At 43.2% G+C, this 25,135-nt stretch overlaps 2 long non-coding RNA genes across 2 annotated transcripts in view; both read left to right on the plus strand.

Moving 5' to 3' along the window:
- The window catches only part of LOC310835288, a 114,203-nt gene that overhangs the window by 21,130 nt on the left and 67,938 nt on the right, over positions 1 to 25,135 (plus strand). The gene's annotated exons all lie outside the window — the stretch shown is intronic.
- The window catches only part of LOC310835322, a 43,863-nt gene continuing 31,852 nt past the window's right edge, over positions 13,125 to 25,135 (plus strand). Inside the window, exon 1 of the long non-coding RNA XR_014559550.1 lies at positions 13,125 to 13,250. This is a non-coding gene — a long non-coding RNA (uncharacterized lncRNA). The remainder of the gene's footprint in view (positions 13,251 to 25,135) is intronic.

Here is a 25,135-nt window from a genome sequence, read left to right on the forward strand (position 1 = left end):
CTGTAATTAAATGAGTCTCTCAGCTCAAGAGGAAAGCTGGCCTTTCAGCAACCCAATCTCCCGCATGATAGTTTTGGAGATATTTCTGGTACCCTAAACAGTGGCCGATCGGCAAGATTGTAATTTAGGTCACCTCTACCTGCACTACCAATTTGATCTACTTTTGCAGTGGTTTAAGAAGAGGAACTTGCTGGAAGCAGACAAGAAAGGGGGTGGGGTGGGGGAGAGAGATTTCCAGAGGATTGATAGTAGCGCAAAAGAATCATCACCGGTGTCTGAAATACACATGCCTTTTCCCCACTCATCTGCCATCTTTGATCAAAGAAATGTCACAGGTTGTTGCGCTCCTTGAAACCTATCTAACCAGAGATTATAGCAGCAGAGAAGGACAAAAGAAATCAGTATGTGTGGACCCCACAACGGCGACTCTATTAAACTGCATTCCGTTCTCAGGGATGGTAAGTATTGTCTGTCTCCTCCTCTATGGCCATCAAAACCAGTTTCCAACTAGTGTCCTTCAGCCATTGCTGCAGATGCAAACTATAAGCTTTATCCTGTAAAACCTGATAAACCCAACCAAGCAGTATATGAATTTTGTGAAATAACAACAACAACAACAACAACAACAACAACAACAACAACAACATAATAATAATAATAATAATAATAATAATAATAATAATAATAAATAAATAAATAAATAAATAAAAATAAATTTATTATTTATACACCACTCATCTGGTTGGGTATCCCCAGCCACTCTGGGCAGCTTCCAACAAAATATTAAAGATATAAGAAAATTAATATAATTATCATCAGATATACTCCTGGTATTGAGCACAATTATAAAATTTATAGAAAAGAAATTTAAAACTTACTTCCAATTAATCTCACTATACTTTGTCAATCCATTACTTTATACCGCACAGTTGCATATTTCTTATATAATTTCTTTTTACCTCCCTACAAACTTATATTTATACAATACAGGGATTAGTCTAATTCTGCCAAGATGTTTCCTTTTATTCCATAGTTTTCTAAATATTCTTTAAAGATTCTCCAATCCTTATAGACCTTTTCTTTTGGTCGGCCTCTTACTCTTCCTGTCGCTTTTGCGACAGTAAAGTAAGCTATAAATATAGATATTGGATATAGGGATATAGATATATGGATACTTCTGTGTGTGTGTGTGTGTGTGTGTGTGTGTGTGTGTGTGTATTCAGAAACCCTGACTAACAGGAGCTCATTGCATCTTCAGTTTTGTACCACTTCCTCTGGGATGAATTAGGGGTGGTTGCTGATTACAATGCAAGCAAGTCTGCAGTTATCCCTTTGTGACGCTCTCACACATGACATTTAAAAATAACATAGTCCAGCTACTCTAGCACCATTTGCACATGTTGTTGATAATGATAGAGGACAGAAACTTGAATAGTTACATTTTCAAGGGACTTTACAGTCAAGAAAATGCAGGCACTATGTTCAACTTCCAGGCTCTGGAAAAGCAAATTAAGCAATTGTCACCTGCGCAGAACAGAAAGGTTCCAACAGGACAATAGCCACATGTATTTATCTATGTGCGGTTCAGACCCACAACTGCACGCATAATTATCAGTTGCCCCTCCAACGGCTGCTGTTTGAATTTTTTCTCACGTGTACATTCAGAGCAAAGGCACATGCAACTTTACACCGGAGGTGCCCCGTGGTGTTCAAGTGCATGCATTTACATGCACGAGCACTCAGCTCAAGATACATCTGCTTCCTTTCAAAAATTTCACGTCTAGGGAGGCTCAGGGAGTGGGAGGTGCTAGCAACATTTTAAGGGGCCTTCCCAAAGATCTTTCCGCAAAGCAAAGTCAGGAACAGGAGCCCCAAGCCTGGCAAATAGGCACATGTGCTTCTTTAGTCCATGGGTAGGCAAACTAAGGCCCGGGGGCCGGATCCGGCCCAATCGCCTTCTAAATCCGGCCCATGGACAGTCCAGGAATCAGCGTGTTTTTACATGAGTAGAACGTGTCCTTTTATTTAAAATGCATCTCCGGGTTATTTGTGGTGCATAGGAATTTGTCCATTTTTTTCTTCCAAATATAGTCTGGCCCCCCACAAAGTATGAGGGACAGTGGACCAGCCCCCTGCTGAAAAAGTTTGCTGACCCCTGTCCTAAAGTCAATTTTTCATGCCCACAATACGGGCAGGGCGGGCGGAGGGTGGATACCCCTTACTCCCCATCCCAGTGTCCCAATTTGAATCAGACCCTTTGCATTGCCTATTTGTGGAAGAAAATTCTGACACTCAAGAATAAACCAGGTGATCAAAGTAAGCCTGTATAGTTTGACCCTCATCCTCTTGCGTGAAGGGAAATTACGTGGAGCTAAATTGAGCACGGGACGCAGGTGGCGCTGTGGGTTAAAGCCTCAGCGCCTAGGACTTGCCGATCGAAAGGTCGGCGGTTCGAATCCCTGCGGCGGGGTGCGCTCCCGCTGCTCGGTCCCAGCGCCTGCCAACCTAGCAGTTCGAAAGCACCTCCGGGTGCAAGTAGATAAATAGGGACCGCTTACCAGCGGGAAGGTAAACGGCGTTTCCGTGTGCGGCTCTGGCTCGCCAGAGCAGCGATGTCACGCTGGCCACGTGACCCGGAAGTGTCTCCGGACAGCGCTGGCCCCTGGCCTCTTGAGTGAGATGGGCGCACAACCCCAGAGTCTGTCAAGACTGGCCCGTACGGGCAGGGGTACCTTTACCTTACCTTTTAAATTGAGCACAGCCGTTTCTCCTTGGCATGGAAACCAAGGTGCAAGGAACAGACATGCAGGTCAGGAAAAGCACCAGGAGAGGTCACTTCTATCTCTCAATAACAGACTCCTACCTCGACAGAGAAAGTACAGTTTAATTGTGCACCAGTAAAATGTGCACCACTAATATCCATTTTTAGAGGGACACGGGTGGCGCTGTGGGTAAACCACAGAGCCTAGGACTTGCCAATCGGAAGGTCAGTGGTTTGAATCCCCGCGATGGGGTGAGCTCCCGTTGCTCAGTCCCTGCTCCTGCCCACATAGCAGTTTGAAAGGACGTCAAAGGGCAAGTAGATAAATAGGTACCGCTCCGGCGGGAAGGTAAACGGCATTTCCGTGCACTGCTCTGGTTCACCAGAAGCAGCTTAGTCATGTACGCCAGCTCCCTGGGCCAATAAAGCGAGATGAACGCCACAACCCCAGAGTCGTCCGCGGCTGGACCTAACAGTCAGGGGTCCCTTTACCTTTAATATCCATTTTTATCCCCAATTGGGCATCCTGAATGTCACTTTCACCCCTCCATGAGCAGAACAGAAGGATATATCAACTTGGCATCATAAGATCTGGGACACACAAAAGAACATTAGAAGAAAGATGCATAGCAGACTCTGCCCTTACCTTTGTGCTGTCCTTATCGTACCTCGAACTTCAAGTGAGCCTTATCAACACACCTGCATGTACACTGCCCTTCCTTCCCTCTCCCCTGCTCCCTAGCTATCAAAGTGTTTTAAGAAGCCAAGTTCAGGTGAGTTGAGTAAATTTTAAATGTCAAGGAACAGGATCTCCCAGGGAGAAAAGTTATGGGGTTCACCCCCCCGCAGGACACGCAATCTTTACTCAGTCCAAGTCATTGTCACCACACCCCCATTGGCAGTCAATTTTGTGTTCTCTTTCTTACTAACCCCATTTTGTAGTTATTCTAAGCTAATTGGGGCAAGGTATAGAAATGAATGAGGGGAAAACCCAACCCTACGGGCATTCCTTTCCTTCCCTCTTTCTTCCCCCATTTCTCTCCCCTCACCCAACTTTCCGTCCATAGAAATGTCTACGTAGGTAGAGCACAATGCAAAATACCACCTGAAGTGACTCATATCCTGGGTTGGCGGGGCACACCTCACTTTACACCCACAGTCAGGTTAATAATGTCAAATTCTGTGACAGGTTCCGGGCACTTTACACTTGAGAAGAAATTGGGGTGTTCTGTGCTACTGTGTAAATTGGCCAAGTGTTCTGAGAGAGGTTAGAGGGATTTGGTGTGTCAGGTTTCACCAGGTCCATTTTCCTTTCCAGTTTAAAGTAGTTCCTCCACAGTCTTCCTTTGAGGTTCTTTTTTTTTAAAAAAAGGAAAAGACAGATCCTAGATATCATTACAAAGATTTGCTCACATACCATGGGGGTGGTTCTACTGAGCTCATGAACATTGTGTGCAGGATTTAGAATTCAGGTTTCACACCAAATGTAACTGAGACCACATAACACCGGTCCTGAAAGACCTACATTGGCTCCCAGGATGTGTCCGAGCACAAATCAAAGTGTCTGTGCTGACCTTGAAAGCCCTAAATGGCCTCAGCTCAGTATACTTGAAGGATTGTCTCCACCCCCATCGTTCAGCCCATGCACTGAGGTCCAGTTCCAAGGGCCTTCTGGAACTTCCCTCACTGTGAGAAGTGAAGTTACAGGAAACCAGGCAGAGGGCCTTCTCGGTGGTGGCGCCCATCCCATCAGATGTCAAGGAAATAAACAACTATCTGAGTTTTAGAAGACATCTGAAGGTAGCCCTGTTTAGGGAAGTTTTCAATGTTTGATATATTTATCGTGTTTTTAATATTCTTTTGGGAGTCGCCCAGAGTGGTTGGGGAAACCCAGCTGGATGGGGGGGGGGGTATGTATGTATGTATGCATGTATGTATACATAAATAAATAAATATTAAGGCAGTCATGGGACACTTTTGGCCATCCAGGTTTTTGCTGAACCATGACCCCCGTCATCCCTGACCATTGGTCATGCTGGCTGAGTTGTGGATCAACTTGAATGAAACAGAAGTAAGCGCTCTTAGTTTGAAATCTGTCTCCCAAACAGGGGGAAAACTGGGCAACAGTTTCTGATAACGACTATCTTCCTAATTTGGGGAGCCCGGCTTTTATAGACAATTGATAGCTATTTATATGCTGTTATTTTGAGACCTTAATTCATACTGAACCTCTAACAAGAAGGTTTAAGCCTCAGTCTACCGTCTAGACTTCCAAAATGATCTGTGGCTGAAGAAAATTGCATAAATATAAGATCTTAGATAGTAATTATTCTCTTTTTCCCTTTCCTTGGTCAGAAAGCAGATAAGTTATACTCACTCTCTTATAATAACACAACTCAAGGGTCTGTGGGATTTAATGCTATGGTAAGTCACACAGTGTGGGGATGGCCTCATGTTACATAAATAAACAGGAAAAGTGAGTGATGTTCATGAGTTTTCTCAGGTCCCATTAAGAAAGGGCTTTCCCTCCTAAAGATGTAGTTGTGGCTTGCGCATGTAAAACAACACACAAATAAGTTTTTATGGCATATTGGACATTTAATGTAAAGGTGAGGTGTGAATGTTTTTTCTCCTACAGAGAAACAGCTGAAGGCATCTTGTAGCCTGAGGCAGAGTAGCAAAGCCAGCCAGGTTTGGGGGGCACTTGGGGCAGAAAATCCCACAAGCAGTAAAATATACATCAAGTAAAAACACAGTAAGCAGCTGTGGTTCAGTGCTGGAGCATCTGCCGCTGCCAGCCAGGGTCTACAGTACTGAGCCAGAAGAATCAACCGTCAAACTCAGGATAAAGCGGTTTTCTATGTTTCTTGGCAACCCAAATGTGCTGCCTGGGGTGGCTGGCCTTACACACACACACACACACACACACACACACACACACACACACTTGGTATTCATCTGTGCTTCTGAACCTCACTGAGTAATTTATTTATACCTCCAGAGTTTATTCCGCAACCATACATTAGGCAGGTCCTTTAGATAGTTGTAACTACATAGCACCGTTGTGTCGGGCCTAGGAGTAGAAAAGTGTTATCGCCATACTAACGGTGATTCCCCTCTCCCCATTACATCCTATTAGGGACGCAGGTGGCGCTGAGGTCTAAACCACTGAGCCTCTTGGGCTTGCTGATCGGAGGGTCGGCGGTTCGAATCCCCGCGGTGGGGTGAGCTCCCGTTGCTCTTTCCCAGCTCCTGCCAACCTAGCAGTTCGAAATAATGCCAGGGCAAGTAGATAAATAGGTATCACTGTGACGGGAAGGTAAACGGCTTTGCTGTGCACCCTGGTTTCCGTCATGGTGTTTCATTGCACCAGAATGAGTCATGCTGGCCACATGACTCAGAAAGCTTTCTGCGGACAAACGCCGGCTCGCTCAGCCTGAAAGCAAGATGAGCACCACAACCCCAGAGTTGAATTCGACTGGACATAACCGTCCAGGAGTCCTTTATCTACATCCTATTATTCCCTAATATTCATTATGCCCTTTTGAAAACAGCAATACAGTTCTGCCCCAACTGAGTGAAACATTCCACTTTGCAACTATACCACCTCATTCTTCTGTATGTGTAAAGGTAAAGGGACCCCTGACTGTTAGGTCCAGTTGTGGCCGACTCTGGGGTTGTGGCGCTCATCTCACTTTACTGGCCGAGGGAGCTGGCGTACAGTTTCCGGGTCATGTGGCCATCATGACTAAGCCGCTTCTGGTGAACCAGAGCAGCGCACGGAAACACCGTTTACCTTCCCGCCGGAGCGGTACCTATTTATCTACTTGTACTTTGACGTGCTTTTGAACTGCTAGGTTGGCAGGAGCAGGAACCGAGCAACAGGAGCTCGCCCCATGGCGGGGATTCGAACCGCCGACCTTCTGATCGGCAAGTCCTAGGCTCTGTGGTTTAACCCACAGCGCCACCCACGTCCCTTCTGTATGTATAGACCAGACCTAAATCTGCTTGGGGTATTGGGGAACCCATAATGATATTTCGCTACATGACAAGAGGTGTTTTTTTGTTCTGTTTTTTTAAGAGCAAGAGAAGGATTCAAATGTGTTGTGCCCACCGCACCAACACTCTGAAATGGTACACTCCTGGGAAGTCTTCCCTTCCCTAATTAGTGTGTGAGTAGATTTGACTAACAAATTGAAAGGCACAAACCCTCTCCTTCTTCCTCTCTGCCTGCGCCAAGTACAGGAGATACACTATCATATAAATCTCTCATCACCTGAAATGCTTTTCAAGTCTTCCCATTTGATGGGTGTTGTCATTTTATTCTGAACACTGTGAGCCTTAAGAGTTTGTATTAATTGTCTGAAAGGTAATGAGTGTGCCGTTTTACTGTTGGCATGACAGCTGACGAGGGAGACTTCATCAAGAGGGGTTGAGTCATTTTTTTTTGGGGGGGGGAGTAGATTTACATTGAGCAATTAACTACTCTTTGACCCACTTTCTGATTTCTTAAGTGTTGGCGCTTGGCTGCAGGGAGGTGAAAAAACAAAGAGATAAGGAAAGAGCCCCCACAGTGTGAGTAGGCTTCCAAAAAAATAGAACAGCAGCTTCTTTCTAAAAATGAAAAGGAAATTGTTTTGTTTAGTTTTGTCTCTGATGTTTTTGATCTGTTTCATATCTGTTTTATGGTTTTCTTTTGCAGGCCATCTTAGAAATCTAATGAAATTATTGGGGGGAGGGGAGAGGAAATTTGGTTGTGGCTAGGTGGAGAAGAAAATGTATTTCATTACTCTTAGCATCCTGGCAGTATCCATAGCAGGCAGGGAATACTACCCCCAAACGAGTTAGCAACAACCCAAGAAGGGAGTATACAGGAATGACCTAAGGACCGGACAGCTGCTGGGGCTCAGCATTATTTGCATGCATGTGTGAAAGGGAGTAGAGCTTTGGAGAAGCCTGCCAAGTAATCATAATCATAATAATTTTTTATTTGTATCCCACCCTCCCTGGCCAAGGCCGGGCTCAGAGCGGCTAACATCATAAATGTGGCCCAGGACCCACGTACCCATGGGACCGCCTCTCCTGGTATGCCCCGCAGAGGACCTTAAGATCTACAAATGACAACATTTTGGAGGTCCCAAGTCACAAGGTGGTTAGATTGGTCTCAACTAGGGCCAGGGCCTTTTCAGTACTGGCCCCGACTTGGTGAAACGCTCTGTCACAACTAGACTAGGGCCCTGTGGGACTTGACATCTTTCCGCAGGGCCTGCAAGACAGAGTTGTTCCGCCTGGCCTTTGGTTTAGACTCAGTCTGACCCTTATGTTTCCCTCCCCTTGTGGTTTTGCTCTATGGGCTATTATTAAATAAAGGCTGCATTTTAAATTGCATTTTAACCTGTATTTTAAATTGTTTGTTCTCTCCAGACAAGATATCTACTATTTCTCTTTTTATGTCTACTCATCCTATAAATAGTTCCTGCATGAATAAAGCCTTTTAACTCTAGAAACTTTAAGTGATTGTTCCAATCTAATTCGCCCACACTGCAAGGTCTGCTAACACAAATAACCTTGAATGAGGGGACGCATGTGACACCCTGATAGCTTTAGGAACACATGTCATCCTGCAAGTGCATCTGGAGGAACCCTAAAGCTGTTGATGGCACTACAAGCAGGATCTTTGCAGCTTAAGGCACAGGTTGTTAGAGTGATAATAGAAAATGCAAGGTGAGCTTTTGTGATAAGTCAAAAGTAGCTGAGTAAACTTCAGTGTTGGAACCTCTCCTCTCCTCTCCTTCTCTCTCTCTCTCTCTCTCTCTCTCTCTCTCTCTCTCTATTTCTTGAAATACATTACATCCTGTTAATTATTTGGTTTTTAATCAAATCTACCATCATGCCATCTTAGACAGTGTTTTGCTTTTTGTGGTTTGGATTATGAAGGTAATAAATGTGAAGTGCTCTGCACATTTAAACATGTTGCTTAAATATTAAATATTATTATACACAGGTGAGCGGTTTCATGATTTCTGCCTAAATGTTAAAGATGGTATCTTTCACAGGATAACAGTCAGGGAAATGAGCATGTTAGTATTATGCTTAAAAATAGCTGGGTGTCAAAAGCAGAGTATCTTCTGTTTGTTGTGTCTCAATATAATTGAGAGCTACAGAGGAAGTAGAAAAGGGGAAAGAAAGAGGCTACAGACCTGGTCAATGATTTTATTCCTCCAACCCTGTCCCACAGCCAGAAAGCTGTGATGAGGTATTGGCCAAACTCTACAAGACACCATTCACACAATCATGTTAATGGCTGTTAAGAAGCTAAATGCCCTGATCCAGACTGAGACCCTGTTAAGGTGGCCATGTACTCCTTTGCCCTCCACTGTGGTCCTGATCCGGATCCAAGGCACTTGCTCCTTACTTTCCAATCGCCTTTCCCACAACTGCCGATTCGGTGAATGGAGCCTTGTTGGGTTGGGCCAGGGTGGCCATTTACGCATTGCCAAGAATCAGAAAATGTATCATCCTAAGAAAAGGGATGCAGATTTGCAAACAATTTATGGATGCTGCTTATAGGTACAGATGCCAGTTTAGAAATGACATTGCTCTAATATGAATTCAACACATCTCACTATACAGTGGTACATCAGGTTACATACGCTTCAGGTTACATACGCTTCAGGTTACATACGCTTCAGGTTACAGACTCCGCTAACCCAGAAATAGTGCTTCAGGTTAAGAACTTTGCTTCAGGATGAGAACAGAAATTGTGCTCTGTTGGTGCAGCAGCAGGAGGCCCCATTAGCTGAAGTGGTGCATCAGGTTAAGAACAGTTTCAGGTTAAGAACGGACCTCCGGAACGAATTAATTACTTAACCCGAGGTACCACTGTATACAGTAGGGAAGACTGTGAGTGGGTGATTCAAGTGCTGGCTGCTACGGGGCAGCTACAAGAGCCCTCCTGCTGTCCTTTCATATCGTCCTTTAACCCAGACTTGACATGGACAGCTCTTTGAACAGAAGACAATTTGGGAAAGGCACACTTCCCTTATCAGAATAGGCTCCCTAAGGGCTGCATTGGCTGGCTGCCCCCCTCCCTGAGTGGTTGGGCAGGTGGAACAGCATAGCCCTGTGAATCTTCCATGCCCTGCACCCACCTGGTGGCAGCAAGTGTTGGGCTGGTGCAGTGGGTTTTGTTCACCCTCCACCCCCAGCCCCTGGTTCTTCCTGGTGCATGCATGTGCGCATGTGCTCTGGGCACCAGCAAAGGATGCAACACCACTGCACCACACCACCTTCCCAGCAGGTGGGTCGCTGTTGCTTACCGAAAGTTGACAGGGAGAGGATCCAGGGAGGATGACGCAGTGCAGAAGCAGCAAACTGGCTCCGCTACTGTGTTTGCACCAGGCTGACTACCCTGCCTGTCCCCCTTGACCCTTCAGGTAAGGCACAATGACCCACTTGCTGGGAAGGTAGCGTGGCGACTCCATACCACCTGACAAGCTGCTTCTGGCTCTGTCTTAATTCCCCCTGCACAGTGTCAGAGCTAGCCACTCGGCCACCCAGAGTGGCGTAAATGCCATGCACCCGGGGGTGGGGCGATCCGCCCAGGGGGACAATTGCTGCGGTAGTGATCTGCCTGTTGGAACTCCGCTCGGCCAAGCCCATAAGGCCTCATCTTCCTCCAAGCTGAGCCTTTGAAATCGTCTCCGACGTGTTTAATGACCTCAGCCTTTGATAAGGCCTCAAGCACATTCTATCCAGCAGGGTTCCCAGCACAGGGAAGAGACGAGAGGTTTGGCTACATTGTAAAGAGTTTTATTTCTAAACTACGCAGAACAGAAAAGACATCCTCTCTCTATGAAACCAGAGAGCAACTGAAACAAAGGAACAAAGGAAACAGGAAACCACTAACGTCACATCCCGTCTACCTTCCCGTGAGACTTCCAAGAGTCTGGACTGTCTCTGGAATGTAAACAGAGTCCTGTGACTCCCAGCAGCTGCACAGGGGTGATCAGCACAGTGGCGATCCACCCAGGGGGCATTTGGCATGGCGGCGATCCACCCAAGGGGGCGAGTGGTGTGGCGGCGATCTGCTCGAGGGGTGAAGGGCGCGGTGTCAATCCACCTGGGGGCCAATCGGTGCAGCAGCGATCTGCCCAGGGGGGATTTTGTCACACACACCCCTCTGGGATGATACCCATGGCAGACCGCCCCCACCGCCCCTCCTTCCTACACCCCTTCCCAATGTTGGCTGAAGGTCATTGGGACTGTCGGTCAGAAAGCAGAGAGGGCAACAATAGGTGAAGCCGTCAGCCTATATCAGGCTGAGCCAGCTGGTTCCAGTTTTGGCCCTATCCACTTCCCTGATGAGCTCTCCAAAGGCAACACAGAGACTAAGGAGAAGAAGAAGAAGAAGAGTTTGGATTTGATATCCCGCTTTATCACTACCCAAAGGAGTCTCAAAGCGGCTAACATTCTCCTTTCCCTTCCTCCCCCACAACAAACACTCTGTGAGGTGAGTGGGGCTGAGAGACTTCAGAGAAGTGTGACTGGCCCGGGGTCACCCAGCAGCTGCATGTGGAGGAGCGGGGAAGTGAACCCTGTTCACCAGATTACGAGTCCACCACTCTTAACCACTACACCACACTGGAGAAGAGAGCTGGCAGGGAAAAGGCAAATAGGTGGGGGCTGGCTGATGGCCAGCTGGGGTTGGTGAGGCCGTGCCCCATATGCCAGGATGTTTGAGCCTCTGCCCCCTTTACATCAGTGGAACTAGGTCATTACCTTTGATGGATTCAGGTTTTCTGCTATTTTATCCTCTTCCTGCAAGGAATGGCAGTAGTTTTAAAGCAATGCCTTGGCACGTCCTTAAAAAATAATTCACAAAGAAATTTCCTACATGCCCAACAGCTCCTAAAAGTATTCATCTGGTTTTTTGTTTTTTATTTTTTTGCTTCAGACAGCTGGCACAACTAAGCTTCCTTGAAAACCCTAAAAATTGTAGCTGCCTGAACCCCGGGTAAACTATTGAAACAGGGGCTGAAGAGGGGAAATCCCAGCAACTAAATTAAAAAGGATGAGTCAGAGAGAATGAAAGTTAAATGTAAGTGGGTGATTATAAAACAGAGGTAGGTTTTTGATTGAGATGGATATGTGAAAATGCATTTGCCCTCCCCATGGTGCATTGCAATGACATTTCAGCCTCATGAAAGGGTCTCAGAGTTGTTAATCACCCAGAAGCATAGCTGGGAACTTGGTGCTGCAAATTCCTTAAAATGAAGAGCAGAAAATCTTCCATTTTCCTATCTTTACATGCTCCAAGAGTGCAATCCTATACAGAGATTGATTGTGGTGGATTATCTGACCTTGGCATTATCAACACCACACTCTAACCAACTGAGCTAACCTGTCTACTCAGAAGTAATTCCTATTAGGTCCAGTGGGACTTATTCCCAGGTACACGAGTACAGGATTGCTGCCTCAATATGCTGCTAAAACTGAAATCTTATGCCAAAATAACTCAGAGTAAGCCCCATTGAACTCAATGGAATTTTTACCTGAACAGACATGTATAGGATCGCACTGCAATCTGCTTTCTGTTGATAAACTGTATTTCCCCTGGGGCTTACTGTTGTGTGGTATTATTTCGTTTTTTACTTCCATACAATGCTAATCACTGGGAAAGGCTGAAAACAGGTTTAAAATTAGAGCAATCAGCCTTGTAAATGGCTTTTTGTAGTGCTCATTATCATCCCGAGTGCAATTCCGCAATTTATACACCTTCTGGCAAAATATCTGTTCCTTTCACCCCAAAATATACAAACCCACAATGAGCACTTTCACAAAATGCTTGTTTCAGGGATCACCGGTTCCCCACCCACCTCTGATCCTGAGAATGAAGATACTGTATTTTTCGCTCTATAACACGCACCCGATCATAACACGTACATAGTTTTTAGAGGAGGAAAATCTGTAGGCATGCCACCCATAGGCATTACCTCCATAACACGCACAGACATTTCCCCTTTCGTTTTAGGAGGAAAAAAGTGAGTGTTACGGTGCAAAAAATACGGTATATTAGTTCATCTCTATCTATAAACAGATAGGCATAATAAAGCGTTGCTGAAATAAGATACAATTCAGTGTGTGTGTGTGTGTGTGTGCGCGCGCGCGCATAACTAAAAAGCATTGCTTACACAATTTGTATATAAATACGCATATGTATGCAGATGGTGGGGAAATCTCGATGCGTTTAATGCCAGGCTCCCAATTATCTTTGCAAATCAGATGTTAGGCTGAATCATAGATCAGCTCTGACTTCCTTACTCTGGTAGGTTTTGTCCCCCCCCCCGCCCCCTCCTGGAGCATGAACTAGCTTCTGGGCTCTTACAACATTTTCTTATGAGCTGAATTCTCAAGATGAGTGGATGATTTCCTTTTGGTTCCCACAATTTATCTCCTCTTCACATGGCTCCAGGATTTTTCGCTGAAGGTAGGTCTCAATTGCCTTTGCGTTACTAATCTCTTAGAATATTATTGGTAGAGTCCTTCTCTTTCGCTCTTGGAGTTGAAAAGCCAGTGGGTGTTGCTGTGCTTGTGGCTGGCACAGAGACGCTTAGGTTTTTCATTAGACTTTTACAGTGCAATTTGCCTTATATATGTTCGCTTGGAAGGTAACTCCACTGTGTCCAATAGCCTGTGTGTTGGGGATTGTCCCCTGAAGGATAATTAAGCTGACTCATTTAGAACGAGGTAATAAGATCAGGTGCACTTGCATTCTCCCTGCGTTGTTTTGTGTGTGCAATATTTAGTCTGGAAGGGATTGTATAATATAATATGTACTTAAAGACCTATTGCTTAATGAAATAGGCATACTAACTTTTGAATCTCAGAAAGAGATTAAAAAGATGCTATCCTGCCTTGATGAAGCATAGGCAAGGTGCATGTGTGTCGTTTAAATGTTTCGCAAGCTGCTGTTCCCTAAGGAATATTTGCAAGACACGATGGCCTCAATCTAGATAAAGATTAGCTGAGATGATGCTCCATTGAAAGCAATAGGATGTTTGTCATAACCTGTCTAACCCCCATTGCATTCAATGGGACAGCCCAATCCCATGCCTGTTTGCTTGGATTGACATCTGACAGTGTTTCCTGTGACTTACTCTCAGGTTGAGTGTGCACAAGGTTGCAGTCTTTTTTAAAAATATAATTTTTATTGATTTTTACATATTAGTTATCATTCATACAATAGAACTTCGCATCTTATACAATCTTTTTGGACTTCCATCAGCCACTCTGATGGTCTTCCGTTCTTATCACTTATTCTGCATTTCTTAAATTCCTATTGCCTTTAATTATCTTAACTAACTGTCCCCCTCATTACCTTTTTTTTTTTTTTGCAATGTTTCAAATAGTCCACCTTATGAAACTTCTCGCAAACCTATGAGCGTAATATGATCCTCACAATTACTCTCCAAATAATCTGTCTTCTGTGAATCTCTGGTCCCGCAGATTTCGAATTCTTCCTGTTAATTTATCTCGTTCTGCATAGTCCATCAGTTTCATCCTCCATTCTTTTTTTGTCGGTAATTCTTCTTGTTTCCAATTTTGTGCCAGTAATATTCTTGCTGCTGTCATTGCATATAGAAATAATTTACAATCCTTTCTTTTTATATCATCTCCTACAAAGTCAAGTAAAAATGCTTCTGGTTTCTTAATAAATGTATATTTCAACATTTTTTTTTTCATCTCATTATATATTGTTTCCCAGAAGTTTTTCACTTTTTTACATTCCCACCACATATGGTAAAATGTTCCTTCTCCTTCTTTACATTTCCAACATTTATTACTCACTTTATACAACAAGGTTGCAGTCATAGTCACTACTTGCCACAGCCAGATCAGAGCTGAAGAATTGGTGAGAGCGTACAGAGAAGTTTAATCTGCACAGCTGATTTTGCCCTGGGAAAACTTGTTCAATCATTAACCACTTGTTTCATGATCTGAACATTAAGAGGAGCATGTGTAGGAAGAAAGTGCAATTCTCCCTCTCCTGTCTTACTTCCTTGAAAGCTTCAAGATCATTTGAATTCCCCCTGCCCTGGCCAGTCTGGATCCAAATGTTGAAATAAGCTGGTTGGAAGAAAAGCACTGGAGTGATTAATATTGTGTGTGTTTTAGACTACCCCACAATCTCACAAATATACATGGTTACAGAGCTGTAGTTGCTGCCACTAGGAGCAGGGAGCTGGGAGAAAAATTTGGTACATTTCAAATTCAAATTCTAATGTGAACCTATCCAATTCAGTCTTTCCCAAATGATGTGTGAACCGACACAGAGCTATCCTTCAAAATCTGCATTTCTGTGAATCCTATCGAGGAGCACCCCAACTAAATGCATTGTGCCTATGTTAGTGAAAACAACATTGGCGTGAATCAGGCAAATTTCCGTAGGAAAAGGTGCCTATTAGGAGAAATTCGCATTAAAACGTGAATTTTCGTGAAGACTTCAAAAAAAAAAAAAACAACTGCAATCTGAAGCAGAAATGTACAGAGCTGAACTGAAGGCTGCAAAAATGAGAAACTGAGATTGATAGATTTGCCTATCTACCTTAGCTCTCCCATGTCTGATTTTGACCCTTAAATTGGGGGGGGGGGGGGCGGGAAACCACCACTATAACTGAAGGCATCTTCTCCATATGGTAGCAACAGCAGCTGGTCCTTGTCTTCTGACATGACTCCTGCTTGTTTGCTCTCATCCCTACTCCTGTTTTACCTCTTGGGAAGATATGGGGAGTGATAATTAAATTATTTATTAGTGAATAAGCAAATATATGCACTACAGAATCTCCCCTGGTTGTTCATAAATTTAATTTTGTTTGGGAGGGTGTAAGGATGCACATAAATGTACAATCCCAATTAACCTTTTTCTCTCTGTGTTTTCTTCTTCTTCTTCTTCTTCTTCTTCTTCTTCTTCTTCTTCTTCTTCTTCTTCTTCTTCTTCGTCTTCTTCTTCTTCTTCTTCTTCCATAAATTTGCCTTTGGGGGGCGGTGGCCTTTGAAAAATGCCATTGGGTTTGAGTTGCTAAGAGTTGCCATTCTTTTCTAGACTAGTGATTGGAAGACTTTGCATTGGGATCTTATTAAACAGAAAGAAATGCACCTCGTTGCAACATTTTATTTTGTATAATTACTTTTCTGTCTTTTTCTCTTTTTAATCCAGGATGGATTAAAATGAAACTTGAGCGTAGCATGGGAATGTTTGCCTTTTCTCCCTTTCAACTCGAAACACATTTTCCACGTCCAACTTTTAATTTAGCAATGAGTTAATTGCAGGCTTTCGCTCATGCTGATCAGTTGATATTCTAACCTCCTTGGGAGAAACAGCTCTTTGTAGGTGGTACGATTTTTATCATTGTTCTTATTTGGGCAACTTAAATATATATATATTTATATTGTGGGAATAATTGGGTTGTATAATGTTAGTCATACTTAGAGTAGAATGGGCAGGACTATGGCTGCAGCCCTAAGCTCCTCGTTACCTGGGAGTAAGCCCCAGTTGGATTTACTTCTGTGCAGACATGGTTAGGATCGCATTATAACTTAGGTGCATTCATTTCAATGGGTGTCATTTAGTTGGATGCAACGCATTATATTACAGCTAGCACAGTTTTATTTATTCTTTGTTCGTGTTTCCATCCCAACTTTTCCCCCAAGGTGGACATGGCCGTCCTCCTCCTTTAACCCCCACAACAGCCCTGTGAGGTAGATTAGGCTGAGACCAGGCCTAGTGGAGCTTCATGACCTAGTGGAGATTTGAACCCTGGTCTCCCAGGAATTAGTTCAACACACTAACCAATGTTCCACACTGGCACAGAAATGGGTACAGGGCCGGATTTAGGTTTGATGATGACCTAAGCTACTGAAGGTAGTAATGGGGCCCTTGATATGTCCAGCTGTCCTCTGTCAACAACAATTTGTCACTGTTTTTTGTGTTGAATATATGCTATATGATAATTTATGGACCTCATAGGTATCTCTAGCCATTTGCACATGCAGAATGTAGGCACCCTATATATAGAAAGGAGTAAACCAGTGATATTTTAGGGAGCAGGCTAACAGGCAGGAGCCAACACAACACAAAACACTGTTGCTGTATGTAGGTTTTGTTTTATTTGTTTTTTATCTTATATTTTGGAATTGTGCATCCAGGTTTTCTTCCTTTAATTTTTTGGGGGGAGGCTGGGGCCCTAAGCTATAGCTTGTTTAGCTTATACAGAAATCTGGCACTGCATGTGTAGCATGGTGTTTGCCATAACACTGAAAAAAGAAGAAGAGGAATTTGCTTGTTCTTGTTTGCCATGTGATTATTGCTAGGGTGTCCAGTTGCAAAGTCGAACAGGTTTCCTGCACTACTGTACCTACTCAAATCCCCTTTTCTACAGAACTACTAACACACACAAAAAGGGATCCCTGTCTTCTTTTGCATTTGGAGACACTAATGGAAGCACATAATTTGGTCAGAGAACCACATTACAAAATTCAGAGAAGCACACATTGCAAAGGATAGCCATGTTTTGGCTATCCTTTGCAATATAGATTTGAGACATGCGAATTAGGTAGGTTTGCATTAAAATGCCGACGGAACCAAATTGCATTCCCATCTCTAAAACGGATGGATTTATAAATTTGTAACATTTTTCTGCCTTGAGAACTGGAGAGAGAAGTGGCCAGAGAATACCTGAGGATGTTAACTAAAGCCCCAAAATTGAGAATAAGTATTTGGCAGTGGCCAAGATTTTGAATCCTTTGTTCAGATCCCATTTCCCCCCCAGACTCATTGGATGAGCCTTAGACAAACCACTTCCTCATAGCCTTAGCAACTCATCCATTATTGGGGAATAATAACACTGGCCTCCCTTGCAAGAGTGTTGTTCAGATTCCTAAAGTAATGTACATGAAGTGTTTAAAATGTGTTATATAAACAGCTGTTACTGGTATATGTTGGAAGAGTCAGATAACAACTATGAGAAACGGATCCTGCAAAGCCTCTGAGCTTTCCCCAAGACATTTCATGCTTCTCAAGTTGAAAAAAATACATATATTTGCATCCAGTTTTCTGACGTCTTCACATATGTGATTTGCTACAATTGCTATCTTAGGATAATTCAAGACATGACTCAGGTCCAAATCCAGCACCATGACTTCTAAGAGCTTATCCCATTACGACCATAAGCATTGTTCTTTTCCTACCCACAGCACTTTTTTGCAACTTTTCCAGTCGTGCAATAAATATTTTCTTAATACCTAGAGAGGCTACTGATGTTTCCCCTTATCATTTTGATCAGTTTTCAGCTGAACTTTATTGTGTCCTTGATACATTTCCTTAATATTGGAAATGGACCTGATGTCTTTCCTGTTGTTGTTTAGTCGTTTAGTCGTGTCCGACTCTTCGTGACCCCATGGACCAGAGCACGCCAGGCACTCCTGTCTTCCACTTTCTCCCGCAGTTTGGTCAAACTCATGCTGGTCACTTTGAGAACACTGTCCAACCATCTCGTCCTCTGTCATCCCCTTCTCCTTGTGCCCTCCATCTTTCCCAACATCAGGGTCTTTTCCAGGGAGTCTTCTCTTCTCATGTGGTGGCCAAAGTCTTGGAGCCTCAGCTTCACGATCTGTCCTTCCAGTGAGCACTCAGGGCTGATTTCCTTCAGAATGGAGAGGTTTGATCTTCTTGCAGTCCATGGAACTCTCAAGAGTCTCCTCCAGCACCAGAATTTAAAAGCATCAATTCTTCGATGATCAGCCTTCTTTATGGTCCAGCTCTCACTTCCAGCTCTCACTTCCTTTCCTAGTGTGTGCTAAATTTGGAGATTCTTATAATACTGAAAGTGAAGTCTATGGTCTGGCTTTACAAAATCAACTATGTGCACTTTGTATGTTTTACGCTGTATACTGCTTCTGCACTTTAGGTATGCTGCAGGGGATTTTAAATCATTTTATATATATAGCTGCTATTGTTAAATATGCATTATGTAGTCTAGCTGCACCTGAGGTAAGCAGATAATAATTTATTTTATCAGACTCTCAGGGGTTGAGTGGTGGTGTTTATTACTGGGCTGACTTTGTGAATAATTTGCTACTGGTCCTTATTATGAATTGGTTATTTTGACTAGTATTTATATACTTGTTTTATTTTATTTGTTTATTGTTATTTTATGACTATTATGTCACCTGTGTACGTTGTTGTTTATTATGTCACTAAACCGCCCCATGGTCTTTTGACTAAGGGCAGCATGTAAATTTCTTAAACTAATAATAATAATAATAATAATAATAATAATAATAATAATAAAGCAGTATCTGACCTGTAAAGAAATATATATTCTGAAGTCAGTATTTCCAAACATCTTTGGTAAGGTATAATTCCTGATATCATAGAAATGGGGGTGCGTGTTATTGAGTTGTTGTTGTTTTTATTTTGATCATGTATTTTGTGGTTTTATATTCTGATTTTATTCTGTGAACCACCCTGAGACCTGGGGGTATAGGGCAGTGTATAAATACAATAAATAAAAATAAAATACAGTTTGCCTTGTTTACCACATGCCCACCCTGGTCACACAACAAGTATATTAGTTGGCATCTATGTCAAATATTAGCAACTATGCATTTCAGCTCCATTCAAATGAATATATCATTTGCCATTGACCTCAATGGGATTCAGACCAGACATGCATGGGTTTTTCTTCTTCTCATATATCAACAGGGCCAGATTTAGGTTTGATGAGGCCCTCAGCTCCTGAAGGTAATGGGGCCCTTTATGTGTCCAGCTGTCCTTTGTCAACAACAAATTGTCCCTGTTTTTTGTGTTGAATATATGCTATATGGTAATTTATGGACCTCATAGGTATCTCAAGCCATTTGCACATAACAAAATATGTATTTTATCAAAATAATTGTTAAAAGGTCCATGCAGAATGTAGGCACCCTATATATAGAAAGGAGCATACCAGTGATATTTTAGTGAGCAGGTGAGCAGGTGGGGCCCATGACTTACATCATAGTGAGCTACACAACACAAAACACTGTTGCTGTATGTAGGTTTTATTTTATTTGTTTTTTATCTTTTATTTTGGAAATGTACATCCAGGTTTCTTTTCCTTTAATTTTTTTGGGGCCCCCCAAGAGAGTGGGGCCGTAAGCTGTAGCTTGTTTAGCTTATACGTAGATCCAGCAATCTGTTGAAGCAAGCACACAGTTTATCACCAGTGCCTTCTACAGCCCTGTATCAACCGTAACCCACCCCTTGCTAGATTCTTTACAGTCCTTCCAAACAACCATTGTGAGTCACATTATAACTCTGGCTGACACTCTTTGACTCGGTCAGTCAAAAGTTGTGCAGGCCTGATATAACACAGGAGTCTGAAATTACCAAAAGACAACACTGTATGAAAATGATCGCTTCGTAATGGCAATGACATTATTCGTTACTCTAAATATAATAGTTTTGGGGAATTTTTGAAGATCAGCAAGTTAAAGAGTTCTTTCAAAATGTAATCACGGCCCCAGATTGACAATATCTTGCTTTGAATCAAGCAAGAGTCTTTCTTCTCAACCCTCGGGTAATGAACGCTGTGCATTATGATGGATGTTCTGTCTGCAAAGCTTCTGCTAAGCTTCTGCTCACGGTATTCTTCTTACAAATCAGTTTCTCTGTCAGCTAATCTTGCCCAGAGGCCACCATCTCCTGAGATAATCTCTTGCAGATGAAGTCCCCATTGCTACGAATGGAAACTGTAGCAGTTGAAGTCCCATTCATTTAAACAAAGCTACCACAAATGACTGTCACAGAGGATGGTGCCAGTCTAAAATCCAGACATGTACCATCGTGTGGAAGAGTATCAGTCAATGTATTCTTATTATTTTTTTATAAAAATCAATAGCAAATAGTGACAATACTTAAATTTCTGGACAGCTGTGCCAAATATGGGGAAAGCCAAATATAAAATTATTGTATTAACAGTGTTTATAGTCTTATTACCCTGTAATTATATTACATCTGTGGCTGTTTTTTCTTTCCTTTTCATGCCTCCTCTAGCATACTGCTGCCTGAACTTGTTTAAGAAACGCAAAGTAGGTGAAATGATCTCTTTTTATTGGCCAAGCTTGTATTTAAGGATTTGGGAACCTTTGGGATCTTGCAGGGTTCTTTCTTAGACCAGGAGGTTCAGAGAAAAGCATTATAGGGCATTATCTGGTCCCAAGTTTAATAGTTTTAAGTCCTGTTGACCCCACTGGGGGACCAGAGCTCATGCTAACATTTTTCCCATGGAAATCAGAGTGAGTTGAAAAATCCCTTAATCTCTGGTCCCATCATTCAAGTTCCCAACTTTCTTCAAAGGCAGGAAAAGATCAACAACAAATGCCATAGCATTCACTTAAACTGGGGGACAAATTCTAGGGCACCATAATCCACCCAGTTCAGTATGGATCTTTCCACAGATGGTTGGATGGTCAGATAAATGTCCCGCCTCTCATGGTCACATGACTCAGGAGGGCTTCCTGTCACTGGCTTTCTTCCTCTTCCTGAATTTGAGTTCCCATCAAAGGCTGCAATCCTAACCCCAGTTACCTGGGAGTAATCCCTGTTGAATTCAATACGACTAAGCAGACACAGAATTGTGTCGTAGAAAGAGAATTCACCACTATAGAAGGTGGTTTTAATGTCTACCTTTGCAGAAGTGCATCAAGAGATGTTTTATCTGGTCTAGAGATGGAAAGGCTTGGGGGAGGGGACCAAAAAAATGGGGAGGAGGGACCAGGTTTTTTTCCATTTTCCCCCAAAGCCATTTTTCCTCAGGAAAATTGAAAAAAAAAGAAGTGTGTGCAATATTCAAACTATATCAAACTGGTTGGGTTTTTTTTTCAAAATTTCCAGAAAAAAACGGCCTTGGAAAAAATGGGGGGACCCTGGTTTCCCCCCCAATATTTCTGGGTTTTTTCCAGGCCTTTCCATCTCTAATCTGGTCCAGTGTAGAACTCCGGGAAGCAGAAACATCTGCAGTGGAAATCCTTTCAAACAATGTGGTGATTTGGATGAGTATCCCATTTCTCATTTTAACTTGCATTCTGGGACAGCCTTCTTTGCAGTGCAATCTGATGAATATCTCTTCAAAGGTAAGTCCCATTGGGTTCAATGGGACTGACTCCCAGGTAAGGACCGTGGAGTTAATTAAGTAGATTTCAATGGGTTTCCGTAGAATGTTTGTGTTGTGTTGAATCCTTACGAATAGGTCTACAGTCTGCGTTCTCCAGGAACATGCATGCAGGAAGCGAGGGCAAAGTTCTTCAAGAATGATAACCACACAGCGCATATGATATTAGACAAGGGATCTGTGCCAGTTTCCTGTCTGGGCATATTCAGTGTGTGAGTCACTCGGAATACTTTGCGCCTGTAGTCAGATTGTGACTGAGAACATAGGAATGTTCAGCCCACCTCACCCTGTGTCCTGTCAACCTCTTCAAGCTTCATTCAGGTGGAAGATAGTCTTTCATAAGGGAAGCCACAGGGAACCCCCACTTGGGTTGAGGCTGCCATGTGAGGGGAAAGTTGGATCCGGCACCTTTTCTCCTGCCACAAAGCCAACCCATGGATTACCGTATCTCTCCAGAGCTGCTATGAACCACAAAAGGGGAAACTTGCAATCTTATAAGTGCAAGCTCCCAAGTTTCTCCCTAGATAAAAGGTAAAGGGACCCCTGACCATTAGGTCCAGTCGTGGCCGACTCTGGGGTTGTGGCACTCATCTCGCTTTATGGCCGAGGGAGCCGGCGTACAGCTTCTGGATCATGTGGCCAGCATGACTAAGCCACTTCTGGCAAACCAGAGCAGTGCACGGAAACTCCATTTACCTTCCACTGGAGTGGTACTTATTTATCTACTTGGACTTTGACATGCTTTCGAACTGCTAGGTTGGCAGGAGCTGGGACCGAGCAACGGGAGCTCACCCGGTTGTGGGGATTCGAACTGGCGACCTTCTGATTGGCAAGTCCTAGGCTCTGTGGTTTAACCCACAGCGCCACCCGCGTCCCTCTCCCTAGATAGCTAGCAACAGTTTAGGAGTACAGTGGTACCGCAGGTTACAGGCGCTTCAGGTTACAGACTCCACTAATCCAGAAATAGTACCTCAGGTTAAGAACTCTGCTTCAGGATGAGAACAGAAATTGCGTGGCAACAGCGGGAGGCCCAATTAGCTAAAGTGGTACCTCAGGTTAAGAACAGTTTCAGGTTAAGAACGGACCTCCAGAACGAATTAAATTCTTAACCCGAGGTACCACTGTACTATCAGACCCATCACCTAGGGTGAAAAAATAGGTTCTCCTATGAAATAGTCCTCCCCATTGCCATGACTCTAATCCAAAATGGGGTTGTGCTGATTTTTCAAAAATAAGATTAGTTTGGAAGTTCCAAACCTGGAGCTCCAATGTGATATAGCTGAACTATAAGCTCCTCAAAGCAGAGATCTGCCTTATTTATCTTGCTTCTCAATTATGCTGGTACACTAATGGTGTTAAGGAGCTTACAAATAAGATTAAAACAGGCTTCCTCAACTGCGGCCCTCCAGATGTTTTTGGCCTACAACTCCCATGATCCCTAGCTAGCAGGACCAGTGGCCAGGGATGATGGGAATTGTAGTCTCAAAACATCTGGAGGGCCGAGGTTGAGGAAACCTGGGTTAAACTGAGTGCATAGGATTGCAGCAGTTTGCATTCAGCGTCTTACATGATTTGTAAATTCATTCTCAATTAATAATTGACCTTAAGGGTCAAAGTACATGTTTTAATACAACATCAATATGCAAAAGCAAGAAAATGCAATACAAGCCAGAAAAGACCTGTAGTGGTTATTATACAGCCATGATGGTTGGATGGTCAGATAAATGTCCCGCCTCTCATGGTCACATGACTCAGGAGGGCTTCCTGTCACTGGCTTTCTTCCTCTTCCTGAATTTGAGTTCCCATCAAAGGCTGCAATCCTAACCCCAGTTACCTGGGAGTAATCCCTGTTGAATTCAATACGACTAAGCAGACACAGAATTGTGTCGTAGAAAGAGAATTCACCACTATAGAAGGTGGTTTTAATGTCTACCTTTGCAGAAGTGCATCAAGAGATGTTTTATCTGGTCTAGAGATGGAAAGGCTTGGGGGAGGGACCAAAAAAATGGGGAGGAGGGACCAGGTTTTTTTCCATTTCCCCCCAAAGCCATTTTTCCTCAGGAAAATTGAAAAAAAAGAAGTGTGTGCAATATTCAAACTATATCAAACTGGTTGGGGTTTTTTTTTCAAGAAAATGCAATACAAGCCAGAAAAGACCTGTAGTGGTTATTATACAGCCATGATTTTATTTGTGGCAATGATATGATTGGTTGGTTGGTTGGTTGGTTGGTTGGTTGGTTGGTTGGAGCACTCATAACAATGCCACAGAGTCCACTTTACAAATGTGTAACAAACAAAATAGAGAATATTGTTGAATATGCTGGCTGATCATCCTTTGTTAGGCTAGTTCAAGATGATTAGCTTGATGTGAGTCAATTGTGTATTATTCCTGACAGCTTTATCTCTAGCTTTTGGGATGCAATACCCATCAGACCTAAAGGAGAAGCAGAAAAATAATTACTTTTACGTTTCAGTTTGGGCAGAGATCGCTACAAATAACCTGATGCTGAAACATCTGGACTGGGATGGCTTTTTCCTGTGGGCTAGAAAAGGTTTCCCATCCTTCCAGCATTCCCTGCTTCCATATTTGTGGATCAAGCAAAGATGACAAAGATAGCATAATTATCAAGTACTGTATTCCCCCCGTGTATAAGACTATATTTCCCCCCCAATTTTTTAAAGTTTAGAATTGGGGGTCATCTTATACATGGAACGTTGCAATGAAATATATAAATAAATTTCTTTCTTAATTTTGGACTCAAAAAATAGGGGCGTCTTATACATGAAAAAATACAGTAAAGATACTGAAAGTGTTTAGGGGTGGAATTTGAGGCAGTCCAATATTAAATCAGATTCAAAAGGGATCCTGGCAGGACCGGAAAGTCAAAGTTCATGAATACTGCAGAATGGGAGAGTCACTGTTTGTAGCCGAGCCTCTTCTCTCTCAACCTCAGTTCTGTCTCTTTTTCTTTTCTACACATTAACTGCCACATTAACTGTTGCTCTCCTCTCTGCAGACTGCAAAGCTCTGCTCCCATGAAAATGAAAGAAAGAAGTTGTGGCTGATTGCTGAGTTTAGAAAACTACCACTACTTCCTTGTTACCATTTGATTACAAAAGCAGTCTTTCTCTCTCTCCTAATCAGGGCCAGATTTAGGTT

This window comes from Podarcis gaigeae (assembly GCF_964106915.1).
Source record: "Podarcis gaigeae genome assembly, chromosome: 17".
In the NCBI taxonomy this organism is placed as follows: domain Eukaryota; kingdom Metazoa; phylum Chordata; class Lepidosauria; order Squamata; family Lacertidae; genus Podarcis; species Podarcis gaigeae.